At 39.7% G+C, this 15857-nt stretch overlaps 2 long non-coding RNA genes across 2 annotated transcripts in view; one reads left to right on the forward strand and one right to left on the reverse strand.

Annotated features, from left to right (window-relative positions):
• Window positions 1-8505, forward strand: part of LOC308590044 — a 25471-nt gene extending 16966 nt beyond the window's left edge. Inside the window, exons 2-3 of the long non-coding RNA XR_014009627.1 lie at window positions 3028-3161; window positions 8387-8505. This is a non-coding gene — a long non-coding RNA (uncharacterized lncRNA). The remainder of the gene's footprint in view (window positions 1-3027; window positions 3162-8386) is intronic.
• LOC308590070 overlaps window positions 5273-15857 on the reverse strand; it is a 22864-nt gene continuing 12279 nt past the window's right edge. The window contains exon 3 of the long non-coding RNA XR_014009676.1: window positions 5273-5319. This is a non-coding gene — a long non-coding RNA (uncharacterized lncRNA). The remainder of the gene's footprint in view (window positions 5320-15857) is intronic.

The raw sequence follows: 15857 nt of genomic DNA on the forward strand, positions 1-15857 counted from the left end.
TGAAGAGAAAGAACAATGCTCAAATGTTAACACTGTGATTATAATGCGCTATTCACAAGCGTGGAAATGGCATGATCAACATGCCTGCACTTTCACAGAACCACAGAACTGTAGTGTTGGAAGGGGCCCCAGACAGATGGCCAGCCAACCTCTCTTTGAAAACCTCCAAGGAAGGAGAGTCCACCGCCTTCCAAGGGAGTCCGTTCCACTATCAAATAGCTCTAACTGTCAGAAAGTTCTTCCTCATGTTTAGTTGGAATCTCCTTTCTTGTAATTTGAATCATGTTTAATGGTTCTAAAAATAGTTACACTGCCAATGCTAAAAAGCTTTTAAGCAGCATTTTATCAGGATTATATGAATTGGATTGATGGTGAATAAAACATATGCATGAATGGCTATATTTGTTAATTCCAGAAGAGCAGTCTTGTTAGCCTGTAGCAGCAAAAAGGCAGTCATGTGGCCTTAGAGACTCACTGGTATACAATGATAAACTTTCAGAGGAAACAGCTTAATGTGTCCAGTTACTTTGTCCTTCTTCTTCTTCCTTTTCTCTCTTCTCTCAATTATCTTCTATTTGAATTTAGTTTATAGGGTCCTTGTAGCAGATGTATGTTGTTGTTTTAAATCAGTAGCAGTGTACATGTGTTATGTCTTGGTGTGGTGTTGGCAGTCTTTTTTGGGAGAAAGAGGAGGAGGAGGAGAAGGAGAAGGAGCCAGTACTCTTATATGTCTCTTATAAGTCCCATGTGTGGCAACATAATTGCTGCCATGGACAGCTTAAAAAGAAAAAGATGCCAGTACTCTGTACTGCTGAGGACAATTAAATAAAATGGAATAATATGGATTGAACCATTTCTTAATGGAATAATATGAAATGAACCTAGAGAACCATGTGTAAAGAAAATAGCTGCTAGCACTGTTCTGAACGTGCATTTGAAAGAGTTCATTTAGTGTTGTAATAAATGATAATCACAGCCCTCACCATTCTTTTTTCAGTTGTTTCAATCTCTCATTCCTTTAATTCATCATTTGCAAATAGAGTTTGGAGGGCCCATTTTTGTTCAGTGAGAAGTTGAAATAACCTTTAATATGCAGAAGACATATTTTGCATCTAGAAGGATCCAGCTATGCATAACTATGATGCTATGTAATAATAAATAATTATAATAAAATATGTTGCATCCTTTTTACTCTGTAAAGGTGTGCAGGTATGAATATAATAACCTTTCTTAAAAATATATTCATCCTTGTCTTTCATGGACAAATTAATATCTAAGAATATGAGAGTGATATTCATTGGTTGTCCTACACAACTAGGAGGCTTTATTGTCAATTTCCAATCTGTATTACTAACCATACCCTTTGCTCCTTTGGCACTAAATGAAGTGTACAGCTATTCTACTAATTAAGCTGCAATTTGTATGTAAACATAATTTTGCCGTTTAGAAAGTTATGAGCAGGCCACTTTTTGAATACAGAGCTAAGAAGTGACTTTCAGGGTCACAACTTCTCACACTTCCTATGGCTTCCTTTGTTTAATTTGAAATCCTCAGCCTTGCATTTAGCTAATAATTAAATGCACAGTGTTTGATCGCTCAGCCTGCCAGTGAAGTGGCAAAGGCCTTTTTCACATAGTATGCTTTCCTTATGACACATACTGTGATGTGACATCCTCAGCTGGGCTATACAATGCACTTCTAACCCTTTGTAAGTATCCGCTGTTACCATCATTCACACAGGACATCGGTCAAAGGCAAGTGCCAAGTTATTTAAATGCATTAATAAGTGGAGTCAAAGGGTGTCTTTCTGTGTGTGTGTTTGGAACAAAGCTCACTCAGAGAGCACATCTTTTACATGCATAATACTGTGCCGGTTCAGTTTTCAGTTTTAGCAATTATCTTAGGGGTATGGAATTTCTGACCCCTCCCCCCCAGATGTTAAACTACAGTTCTACAGTTCCAATTATCCCTGAACATTAGCCATGCTTACTGGGGTTGATGGCATTTGGAGCCCAACAACAGCTGGAGGGCCACAGGGTCCCCAGCCCTGAAATAACAGGTCTCAGGAAGCAGTGCTCTCCTTTCCAGGTGTGGCCATCCTGCGCTTGACTTTATTGTTTATTGTTCTATCTGCACCAGACAATCTGTGGTTAATTTAAACTGTGAATGATTGAAAAAAAATCAAATATCAAGCCATGGTTTTTTATCTTGCCATGTTTTAAAAACCCATAGTTTTTAAACTAATCACAGTACCTGTTTTGGACATAATAAATGGTGGTTAGTTTCAAGGAGGAAGTGGGTGTTTCTAGTCTCCTCCTCATGGCTGCTCTGAGGAAGGAGATGGAAGGGGGAGCAAGTGAACACAAGGCTTGTCCAGCCTTGTTCCCTTGGTCAGAAACCATTCTGCTTCTGCTTTTCTTTAGTTGTAATATGCAAACTTCAGTTTTTTGTGGAGGAGAGAAGAGAAAGCTTGAACCCAAGGCTTGACCAAGCTCATCCATGGTTTAGTAATGTGTTTGAACTGAGCCACTGAACTGATTGCAAATATGTCGGCATTATGCCAGTATTGAACATTAATCAAATCATAGCATTAGGTACAAATTATGGGCCTTTTATGACATATATCAATGACTAAGGCCTGGCACGTAGACAAATCAAGCCAAATAAAAGAACCAGATTTCTGTCCCTGATAGTACCAAATGAACAATCTACTATATCTGATCCCAGGTAGAATCTGCATCACCCATTGCCACATCTTATATCATTCCAGAGCATCCTCTGACTGTCAGAGTGACTTTCCAGGGAGCACAAGGGATTGCATTAAGGAAGCAGGGTGGGGAAAGTGCTTTTGCATGACTGGAGTTCTGCTTATACAACTTGGGATCCCACGCATTGTTATATATCCTCTCCACTTTCAGCAAATCTGCTTTCCAGCCTTTAAACCTTCTCTACAGCCAACTGGTGTCTTTTCCTAATTTTCCCACCTGTTCAGATAAATAACAAACACAAATTGATTTTGGCTTTCAGCATAGAGGGAGGAGAGAAAGATGACAAACTACTTCTTTCAATGAAGAATGGTTTCTGGGAAGAGAGCATTCTGGAGTGGGACGGAGACAAAACACTGTATCTGGAATTCATTTTATTCATTGAAGACTTTCCAGGTAATAACCATAAATATTGTAATGTTTATAGCCTTCTTATTTTGTTCTCGTTACATTTTAAATCACTGATTCCTAAGGTGTTATTTCTCCTACATACTGTTTGGTCATAAACTTTTGTTGCAGAAAAATGTGAGCCCATTCAGACTTTTTTTTTTAAAAAAAAAGTCTAAATAAATACCCAGTTTTATCTTTGCTTTTAATGTTTTCACATTTGAATCTGCTGATTTTATATACACTGTTCCCACAGTATGCCATGGTTCAACTTAGCAAACTACAGTGGTACCTCAGGTTAAGAACTTAATTCATTCCGGAGGTCTGTTCTTAACCTGAAACCATTCTTAACCTGAGGTACCACTTTAGCTAATGGGGTCTCCCGTTGCCGGTACCGTGCAATTTCTGTTCTCATCCTGAGGAAAAGTTCTTAACTCGAGGTACTACTTCTGGGATAGCGTAGTCTGTAAACCGAAGTGTTTGTAACCCGAGGTGTTTGTAACCTGAGGTACCACTGTACTCCCCCATATGGCATTCCTCTTGAACATACCATGTGGGAAATGATGAGTATACACAGTCTTTTACCATGTGCAACACAAGAGGAATGCTTAAATTGAGCCCAGAAATCAACGAGGAATTATTCTCTTGGTTTTCCCCTTTCTTAATTAAAAAACAAAAGAAAATGCAGGAGGTAAAGAATGACAACATTCTATTGAACGATTCGCCATCCTTTTGAAGATAGACTACAAATATTGTATGAATCTTTCCATGAAAATAGCATGTCATAAAAGATCATTATCATTGCAATGGTTACCAAAAAGGATGCCTTAAGGGGTTTCGAACAGTAAAGTCCACAAGGTTCATGCAGAGGTATAATATTTAAACTGGTAAAGCTGCTCACGCTATTTTTAATAGTCCATATCTGTTCATCTGTGTAAATCATGCTTTCAAAAAAGGTTCATTACCAAAAGAACTTTACTCGGGAAGGGAATGTTAATAAGTAATGAAACAAAGAGCTCTGTCATAGAGATTAAGTACCCCTGTGTCTAAGTACAAAGTTCATGTAGCAAAGTGCAGCTGTTACTCTGCTCATAACCCTACAGCAGCCTTCTAACCTCCGTTCAAAATCTGTCTGCTGGCTTTCCTGTTACTGTGCTGACTAGTGCAAGGTCCAGCCAAGGTTCAAAGTTCACTGTCTGAAGGCTTGCTGGCTGTGTTCTTTGTGCAGATCTGACAATTTGCAGATAAGCCACAAATGGCTTGTTTAGATCATTTGCCCACGCAGTGGAGAGAGTTTCCATCCTTGGTACTCTCATAGAAGCTTAGAAAATACAGAAAGCATATTCAAATAACTACTATGGTAACATACCAGAAATTATAATGCATTTCATTAATTCCTGTGAAATAATGCTGCTTGGTTGGGGTGGGTGAGAGACCCTGATATATAGCACAACCTCCAGAATGTAAACTTGAAATCAATCTAAGCAAATGGGTAAAGAGTTAAATACATGGCTGAAAGCAGATTAATAAAGTTTTTTTCTATATTCTATTTGGAAAGTATTCCAAACGCTCTCACTGTTAGAGTTTTAAGGAAACATGAGTTTATTTTCATTCATAACTCGAAATTACATGGGGACATGCTAAATTTGGATTACAATGAATTTTGCCCAGTCAATCCAAAGCACAATTAGTGGTTTGTCTCAGTTGCCAAGCTATGAAAGGGGCAGTGCCAAGCAGACCACTGCACCTGTAGCTCCTTGGCACCACAGATGCGAGGCAAAAGGAAGCTGTGGTTCCTTTAATTATAAGATGTATGTGAAGGGATGAGAGTTTCAACCACATTGCTGTTTTGCTTTTTGATTGTTTTAGAAGCTGTTCTCACCAGGAAGTTCTAAAGGTCACAGGAAGTTTAGAAAAACCAGCCCAGGAAATCAAAACTTTAAAAGAGAAAGAAACAAAAAATGTATGGATGACAGAAAAGAAATTTAGCAAATAATAGAAAACAGAACATTAACACAACTTTGGTTTGGTTAAGAAGTTAGGCAGAGAAGTGGAAATACAGTAATGCAGATAGGTAAAACTGGCTAATGCAGTTGATTACCGGTAGTTACATCCAGAAGAAAGAAGCCTGGATGAAAAGAGCTGCAGTGGTCCAAGACTGTAAAAGCTGAAATGAGATAAATGGAAACTGATTTACAGTGAAATATTGGCTCGGGGAGAGAAATAAACTAGACTGGGTTTAGATGGATTCTAAGAATTGTAGTTTACTCATTGCAGAGCTACAATTCTCAGCACCCTTAACAAACTACAGTTCCCAGGATTGGGGGGCAGGGCTTAAATGTGCTTTAGATGTATAAAGAGCCCAGTATGCCACTACCGTGATAGCTTTTCCAGGTGCTGGAATGCCATAAAATACCCTTACCCTGCACCCCCCACGCTACGCCACTGCCGCTTACTATTCTCAACTTTTCTCTCAGCATCCTACATATGCCTTATCCCAGGCTTTTTCATATCAGCCAGGGCAGCAGGCAGCACATGGCAAGCTAAGCTAAGACTCTACTGAAAAATGAGAGGGCCATTCTGAAAGAGGAGGAAAGCCAGAAACCGGGTCCTAGATACAGTAACACGCTGCTGTTCTCTCCTGGGTCTGTTGCCTTGCTTTCCTTTCTGGTCCCACTGCTTCCCTTATTAAAATGCAAGCTCCACTCTGCTCCAGGCCACAGCAAAGGCTCCAGCTACCTGACACTTTCTAGGAAGTTCCAAGGTGGCATTATGCCACCATAGGGAAGGGCAGGTGCTTGTGGTCTGAATTGCAGTTGCCCTGCAAATACTCCACTTCGCAAATGCTGCAATCAGCTCTGAAAGTTCTTCATTCTGAAATCATCTATTAAATGAAATGCTAACTGCTACCACAGATTGATCCTATCTTTTCAATTCAGTTCGCCCCTCTGATGTTAGAGCACTGTGGGCAAAATTGTACTGAGGAATAGCAGGCAGAATGCTATGGCAAGTTGCTTGACCTGAGCTTGATACACGAGTGGAAAACAAGATGTGCAAGAATTAGATTGAAATGGAACATGGGGGAAATAGCCACCCCCCTACTCCTTCCATGCCAAGACCTTGTCCTGTGACATAGGTCACATGCTTCATAAAGGTCTTATGGGTTTTTCTGTTTCCTGTGTGGGCCAGCCTTTGGCAAGGACTGGGGATGCTTTGAGGACTGCTGTGTAGTTATACCTTAAGTGGTGGACTGAATTAGAGATGGAAATTTTACTTTCTAATGGAATCTTTGCACTAGGTCAGCAGCTGCCCTCACCTTCTCTGGGGCACATTTGGCAGAGTTTTCGCTCTGGGGGGTTACAGATCAAAGTAAATAACATGATCTCTGCAATTCCCCAGAGGCCCCGTGTTCCTATGAAGTTATCTTCCCACACCTACAGTCGTGCACTCTTGGCTCTGAAGAGCAAGGTCAGAAGAGGCTTCCTTTCCAGACTGCTTCCGTCTTTGAAAAATATACAAAGGGTTTCCTTTTTGCTTAGCAAAAGTCAAAGCTACAAGCTGTGTTACTACAAAACCAGAATGGCAGATTCAAGTCCAAGAGTAGCCTTCTTTTCTGCTTGTTGTGCTTTTCAAGTTCATCCCCACTGAAGCCACAAGCTGGAACAGGAATGGCTATGGCAATGTTTTCCAAAGCTTCTTGAATGCAAGTCTATGTTCTGTATATTTACACAAGAATTACCCTGAGCCCTAGATCCATAAATGGGAGGCTTCTTCAGAAGAGCACACTGGTTTTTTAAAAGCAAATTGGACAAAACAGGACTCAAAGATTCAGCTATATCTTCTCTTTTCCTGTGGGTTTGGGAAGGTGGTGAATCAGAGAATCAGAGAATTGTAGAGTTGGAAGGGATGCTGAGAATCGTCTAGTCCATCCCCCCTGCAGTGCAGGAATATGCAGCTGTCCCATATGGGGATTGAAACTGCAACTGGTGAGAATATTAGTAATTAGTCCTCAATTAATTCTTCCCTAAGCACATATGGTGAATTACACATAAAGAGTGACAAGGGGGAGGAGAACAAATGCTTGAACCATGCCTTGAAAAGGCCCAGCCAAAATTTAAATACTGATTTTAAAAACGAGCAAAGCTACAACTATTTCTACTACTTCTGTCCTTTCTCCAGTGCAGGGTTACTTTAAATTGTTTAGGCTGGAAATCCACATGCTGCACCAGTCCACTTGTATAGCAAACACACCTGTAGTGAACCAACCTGGGTGCAGTTGACATTGACATGATGTGTACAGTTGGATCAGTGCACCAGTGGAAGAAGTTTAAATGTTTCCTCTGATGTACACATTGTTCTCAGAATTGTTGTATGCCTGGTTTCACAAACACGCTATAGCAGCACTTTTCAAAATAGTGTCTAAGGAATATCAATGGTTTTCTTGTATAGCTACCTCAGTCTATGCGCTGCCCTGTGCCCTGCCCTAAACATTGCAGTGGAGAATGGGGGGAAATGGACACAGGGTGCCTTTTTGTGGGGGATGGGGCTGCCCTGTGCTACACTGACTGGTAGTGGCTTGTCAGGGTTTCAGGCTGGAAACATTCCCAGCTCTACCTGGAAATGCTGGGGATGGATCTGGAACATTCTATATACAAAGCAGATGCTCTATCACTGAACTACAGCCCTCTCTCAAAGCTATTATTATTATTATTATTATTATTATTATTATTATTATTATTATTATTATATTTTATTTTACTAAAGCTATGAGGTGACCACTGCTGAGATTCTCCTGGCACATGTGATTAAATTTTATATGGGTTCGCAATGTACATCCAAGATGTTGCTTTGTCTGTTGCATAGTGAGGGTGATGTGGGTGGACTGATCCTGCAAGTAGCCATATACGGCAGGGTTATGTGGGCAACTATACTCAGTGCTATTTTTCTAGAAAAAGAGGTTCCAAACTCACCATGAACAGCTCCCTTGTTCTCTTAGAATGGCAACGGTGTCCTGTGTTCCGACGAGTTCCAGCTGGGGGGAAAAACCCTGACTCTACTATGTGGCTAGGGTTCTCCCATAGATAGGATTAATTAACTTGTTCAAGCACTTGTAAAGCTGCCAGTTGCTTGTAAAAGTGAATTTACAAAACTGTGAGGAAGGAACAGTGTGATATTTTGAGTATGCTAATTGAAAGCGAGGCATTTACCGAGGTTGTTCTTGTTATTTTCTGCAGATTCAGATCTCAGCTCCTGACAAGGGATTCAGGGCAGAACTAAAATATGATGACTGACTTGGCAACAGGGAAAAAAGGTCATTTACTCTAATGCAATAAAGATAAAGCAATAAGTTCCAGTGATGCATATAGTATGTTCTGTGCTTTCTCGCTTGTTCTTTCTTCCCTCAGCAAAAGCATGGCATGAATACAGCGCAAGCAGAAATTTTTACCAAAGAAGCCAACCATCTCACTTGTTACAAAAAAAGAGGTGCTGTCATCTGTTGAGGTATAACCTCAGAAGCTTAGCACAGTCCTTTTATTTTATTATTCAAATCTATCTACTTTTTAATCATCTCTCAGGCAATGGAAAAAGCCGCTGATCGTGCACTACTCTTGCATAAAAATACACATTTCTCTAAAGCAGTTGAATTCAATAGGCGTTTGGAATGGGGTGAGGGAGAATAGGACCAAATCCAAAGAGGACAATTTGTGCAGTGCATTGCGACAAACATGTTTAGCAGATTTTACTTGCTCAGCATTAAATAGATGTGAAAATGGAAAGCATTTATATTCATAGAAATTTACTGACATTTTAAAAATAGTAAAGAAAATTTTCAAGGGAACGGAGGGTGTTTCCCCCCCCCCCACCTGCAAGTTCCTTTCCTTTGGGTTGTCATAACAGCCTACAAAGCTGCTCTACATTTATAGCAGATTGTTCTCTGTCGTTTATAATTACACTGCATGGGAGAAAAGCAATTCTGAATCTTTTTAATAAATATAATTGAAGCCACTCACTTCTGGGGGGAGTATTTTAGTTACCCAACACATTTTCAATTACATTTATTGAAAGATCCAAAATGTTGCTAGCTGTCAGAAGCAGTTTGGTGAGCAAGAATGTTTTTAATGCAAAGCCATTACAGCCATAACATAATGGCAATTTCACAACTTGAAAGCAGCACTTTGGGGTCATGTTACCAACCACACACTTTGCAACACTGTTTTTTTATTGAGTCCTATTGAGCTATGAGCTTTTGGGTGTTTTAATACAATACACAGCTGATTTCTGCTTCAACAAAGGCCTGGTTCTCATAGCAGCCATTTTATTTCTTCATTTGCTTAAACATTTATATGTTGCTGTTACAACCACACACAGAGAAAACTACAACCATGTCAAATCAATAAAAACTGGAGAAAAACATAACACAGCAATAAAATGTATGCTGGTCAGCAGTGGCAGACTTTGGACTTTAAAATTTCAGTGGTGCCCTACATAACACCAGAAGTCAATTAGAAACAGAAACCTCTAAGAATGCAGTTTGGTAGTGAGAACTGGAAGACACTGATTGCTTTTATAATGATCCTTTAAAAAATTATTATTTCTGCCGAATAATATACATTATTCAGAGGTAAGTCCCACAGATTTTGGTACTGCTTACTCCAGGTAAGTAGATATAGGACTGAAACTTCAGGTTGTACATGGATAATCACATGTGATCATAAAAGCAACAATGAAGAGTCTTGTGCCACACAAAGACAAAGAAATTTAACCCGTTTTTTCATAGCCCACAGTCCACTTCAATCTTTGCATCAGCTGACAAGCTAATTTTAACTTGCTTGCATAAACCATCCTGATTTTTTTTTAATAAACCCACACAGATGTGAGATGCAATAAATTTGCATTGCAAGCTGCATTCATTTTTTCCTTTCGTGTTTTTTCCACTTTTGTATAACATAGTCTTGTCGGCATAAACACAGCAATACACTGAAAATGGAAAAGTCACTTGTAGGTTGGTTGCTAGAAACAAACAACAACAATGGTTATGAATTTGTTCAATGCAAGAACAGAAAAAGGGGCAGTTAGAATTAAGAGTGAAATGAATGTCAGTGGGAAGAGACTAGGCTGTCTTGTCAGAAGATAATTAACAGGCTAAAGGGTGCGAGGGCAAGTTCTAAAACGAAGATGTGATAATTATTCACATAGTGAGAGGCTGGTAGAGAGTCAACTTTGGGAATTGCAAGGAATCAAAATAACAGTAAAACACTGAGGGGGGGGGAATGTATTGGCAGTAATAAAGAGACAGATTTTATATCTTTTGTGTAGCCTCATTAAATACATTTCTGAACTTGAAATGTTCATTTCGTAAAAAGATTGCAACTATTTAGCAATATATGCTGGTTACCCATTAGCCATTGATGCACACTCCAAGTGTTCATCTGGAATTTCCTGAAACATAAAAATAGCAATACCTATGGACCTCTTACTGAAATTATCTAAACATATAAGGCAAAATTCTGCCCCTACCAGCTGAGTATTTACTAGGTGTGTACACTGATTATGTGCATATCCTGAAAAATGATTCAGGTAGAGGTGATTCAGGGGAAGTTGTCACATTCCCGATTCATATTGTGCCATTAACAATTTGTCTTGTCAGATCAGGCACTCCCTCAAGTCCTGAGTTTGCTCTGTGAATGCTGCTTTTTGCCATTTAAAATAAAGTGACCACTTCATTTTTTAAAAAAGTGAAATCAAGCTGATGAGGGAAACACCTTGAGCTTGAGTGAGGAGGAGGTGGAGATGAAAAAGGGGTGGAGAAATGATGGGGGAATCGTTTGTTTTAGCAGGGAGGTCTAGGTTTTAATCATAGTAAATTATTTTCCAAGAGCACGCCAATCACAGTGATTTGGGGAGAATGTTAGAGCAAATAAGCAGGGGACAGCAAACTTTTTCAGCAGGGGGCCGGTCCACTGTCCCTCAGACCTTGTGGGGGGCAGGACTATATTTTGAAGAAGAAAAAAGAATGAATTCCTATGCCCCACAAATAACCCAGAGATGCATTTTAAATAAAAGCACACATTATACTTATGTAAAAACACCAGGCAGGCCCCACAAATAACCCAAAGATGCATTTTAAATAAAAGGACGCATTCTACTCATGTAAAAACATGCTGATTCCTGGACCATCCGCGGGCCGGATTTGGAAGCAATTGGACTGAATCTGGCCCCCACGTCTTAGTTTGCCTACCCATGAAATAAAGAGTGTGTTTTTCACATGGTTATTGTTCTACTCCCAGCTCCAGCCAGCAGAGCAGTGGAACACTGGCAGCCTTCCCAATCACTTTGTCTCCTAACAAAAATTAAAAATAAGCTCTTAATCAATTGGTTTTCATTCTGGTATATACTCCACCCCACCCCCCAGTTTACGTTAGTTGGGTTATGAGTTTGCAAACTTTTTTTTTAATAAATATTTATTAGGATTTTACAAATTATAACAGACATAACAATGCACACAAACACAAACAAAAATAAAATAAAAAAGAACAAGTATAATTTCAAAACCTTATTTTCTTAAAACTTATTTCACTGACCTCCTCATACCTCCCCTTTCTGCATTCCCATTTCAAAAATTTAGTTCAGCAAATCCTTACCCTTAATTTTGTCTAATTATCATCCTTACTTTCCTTTCAACTTAGTCTTTACAGCTGTACTCCATTTGATTTAGAAAACCACATCATTCTAAGACTCATGTATTTTACAATATTTCTTAAGATAGTTCTTAAATTTCTTCCAATCTTCTTCCGCCGTCTCTTTTCCCTGGTCTCGGATTCTGCCAGTCATTTCTGCTAGTCCCCTTCATCTGCCATTCTTCCAAGGTGGATGAGTTTGCAAACTTTTAGGACAAGTTCATTAGATCATTTTACTTTCTTTCTCTTTCACTTCTGTTGTAGGCTTTTTCATGTGATTTATTTCCTCTTTTTATTATAAAATGTGTGAGAAAATCTTTCTTCTTTTTCAATAAGCTTTAAAGGTTCCCTGCACAAAAATCCCTGAATGGATTTGCCTATGGTTTGGTAGGCTTGATCCACTCTGGAGGAGCTCTTTTGTCTGCAAATTCCATCCACTTCTGTTTAAAGGTGGAAAGTTTATAGCCATTTTTCGATTTCCAATTATAGGTAGTGGGTGTGAAAACAGAATTTTAGGTTTAACTGGTTTGACTCATGCCTGCATAGGACACAGCATTTGTGAAATAGGTTGCTTCCAAACACTACAGAGACAAGGGGCATTTTGTGGTTGCTGCATGTCCCTACAAAGTAAGTCCACTGTCTAGTACTTGTGTGAGAATGTGTGTGTGAATCTGAACTTATGACATGGTCATCATGGCATATGTATAAGATTGACATAACTAATATGGCATAAGACTCTCTATGGTGAGCTTTGATGACCCTGGAACAAGCCAGATTCCAGCTCCCTGCAGAAAGTCATCTGGGCATATCCTGAATTCACCCACATCTGACCTAAATTTAGTTGCTAAGTACAGGATACTCAACTCCTCAGTAGGCTCCATCCACACAACAGTAAGGTGATTTGAAGGCAGATAGCAGACAGGGATGCCAAAGATCCTAAACCTCTCAGCAGTGTGTATATGAACATATATGAGTGCTGTCTGTGCACATGTGAGTCCACGAGAGAAGGGAAAAAAGAAACCCAATGTGACTCTTGTGGGTTGCACACTCCAATAGTATTTCACAGTCTGCAGAAGCTCCAAACACATGCAGACACATTGCTTGTCCTGAATGCACACAATTCCTTCAAAAGCCCTATCAACAATGTTAATGCATGCTAGGTTGGTGTGACAAGGCAAGAGCCCTCCGTGTCATTAAGCCATGCCACCTATCTCCTAACCTACTTCCCTACGAGAACAAGCACACAGGGCTGCAGCCCAGCAACCCTGAGAGTCAGTCTGCAACCTGGAGGGACAAAAGTGCTAGGTTGTACTTATAGTATCAGATTGCATGCTGGGAGCTGAGCAGATTACAGCAATCAGCATGGTGGTTCTGCTGGTTGCTGGAAATAGAAGGCCAACTTGCCTACACCTTTTCGCTTGTCTCATCTCATCTCATCCCTTGGAAATCTGTCTGATAATATGAAATTCCCCCGCAGATCCGCCTACTCAGCTTGGGCTGCAACTGCATGGAAATCAAACACAGCTCAATGTTCAAGTTCCCCACCCTCCACAAGAGTGGCAGCGAGCCAGAATTGTGCCCTTTATGGCTCACAAATCATCCCTTTTGAAATTGAAGGGCTTTACTGAAATGGGACTCGGAGAGTTTGGCATGACTTGGAATTTTAGCAAATTCCAAATTCTGCATAAGACTTACTATATCTGCTGTGCCTATCAGCAAGTTTTCACTTCATTTATTAAAATAACCAGTACTTTTAACGGGGGGAAATATTTCTAGAACAGTGTCAATGTACATTGTGTCATACATAGGTAAAAACGCATAGGTTCTGTCCCAGAAACGTACAAATAAAACTACACTAGTGATATTTGTGGAAAAGTGGAAGTATTCTATATAATGATTTGTTGTATACTATCTCTTTTTTAGGGACGTGGGTGGTACTGTGGGTTAAACCACAGAGCCTAGGGCTTGCCAATCAGAAGGTCAGCGGCTTGAATCCCCGCGAAGGGGTGAGCTCCTGTTGCTCGGTCCCTGCTCCTGCCAACCTAGCAGTTCGAAAGCACATCAAAGTGCAAGCAGATAAATAGGTACCACTCTGGTGGGAAGGTAAACGGTGTTTCCGTGCGCTGCTCTGATTCGCCAGAAGCGGCTGAAGTCATGCTGGCCACATGACCCGGAAACTGTACATGGGCTCCCTCGGCCAGTAAAGAAAGATGAGCACGACAACCCCAGAGTCGGCCACAACTGGACCTAATGGTCAGGGGTCCCTTTACCTTTACCTATCTCTTTATTGCACACTGGCCACCTGACTCTCTTTTTATTGCTTTATTGAGATTAAAAAGAAATAACAAACAAAAGGATTATCCAGAAGAAAGAAAAGAAAATGGTGATATTTTTTATTTCACATCACAATACGTTCTTCTTGAGTTTCTAACGACTTCCCACCACCCCATCATGCATCTACCACTTAGTCTATCTAGCACACTATTTATTTTTGTTTTCTTATGTTAATTTTCATCAATATTATATTCTCTTATAATTATCCATCATACCACAGAAGTCATTCAAGGCCTGGCCACCTGACTCTCAATGCTAAAGAAATACCTGCTTTTCTTTTCAATGGACACACAAATAGATTCCCACATTAGCAATTGAACCCTAAGTCAGCCTGAGGGGGGGGGGGGTTGTTGTTGTTTTTTACGAAACCTAACACGTCATTACAAGTACCTTGTGCAGTTCTAGTTCATTAGCAAAGTAAAGAATTAAAATGAGCTGCCTTGAAATAGACTCATCCATGAGGATCTAAAAGAGTGGCTGTAATGTGACAGAATCCATCTAAGGACAGCTACTCTTCAAGAAGCCCTCTGAAAATTCTAGCAGGAGAATGGACTTTTAATCTCTTTTCAAATATATTCAAGCACTTTCCCCTTAGTTACCCATATCCATACATTTATGGTTTTAACCCAAGATCATTGCTCTTGCACGGTTTATAAACAACATTATCTTCTTAGTGTTTCTGCCTTTTATACTGCTCTAAAAGTATTTCCTGAGGCTTAAAATTTAGGGTGAGTTCCAACGTCACACTGATGGATATGACAGCACTTTGCCTTCTCCCACTTCAGTCCCTGTGTGTCCCTTCCCCTCGATCTGCTCCAGAAAGTTCCACAACCTACTGGAGCAAATTCTGGTGGAGCACAGCAGACTGCAAGAAGAAGGAGACGAAGTGCAAGTTCCATTTGCCCAAGTTGAAGTCCATCGTGCAAATGATATGCCACAATTTTTTTAGCCAGAGAATTCGTTATACTAATTATTTTCAGGACCTGGCTTTTTTATTTTACTTTGGCTGATAATATTTTAAGAGATTAAGTTTAATATTCACTCATTTTGTTGGACTATAAACCTGATTAATATATAACACAGAGACACTAATTTTTCTGATACAATCATCCTGTTAGTCACTCTATTGGATGTTTGCTTAAACTGAGCCCTCAAACGCTATTGAAATTTACCATCACTGATGCTGAGGGAGAGGCAAAATACGGTGCTGATCCAAATTTATTAAAATACTCCCTTTTTAAAGAGAATACAGGGCCATTAATTTTACAACCCAACTTCTGATTAGATTTAACAGCACTGCTGATGGACTGCGTAGATTTGATCCATTAAAAGTCATGACTATTCAGTTCTATCATTATAAGTGGAATTGTACCCAGTGCTGCCAAGTATGGTAATATCCTAGGGGTAAGTAAACCTTTCAGGTTTTTTTCCTTAAAAAAAATATTGGTGTTTCTGTGTTCTGCTTTATCACAATATGTTAAAACACCTTTCAGAATTGACAAACAAACCATACATAGCGAAATATTGCTTAACACTGCTAGTTAACATTTTTATACCTGATTTTGAGGAGAACCACTTAAGCCTAAAACCAGTTTGAAATTATTTGTTCATGCACATGCAGGGGGGTGGGCTTTTATTGTCTTGATATGGTTTGGTGAAATCCCTCTGGGTTTTGCTATTTGGAACTGATGTA

This window comes from Podarcis bocagei (assembly GCF_964188305.1).
Source record: "Podarcis bocagei genome assembly, chromosome: 6".
Lineage (NCBI taxonomy): Eukaryota > Metazoa > Chordata > Lepidosauria > Squamata > Lacertidae > Podarcis > Podarcis bocagei.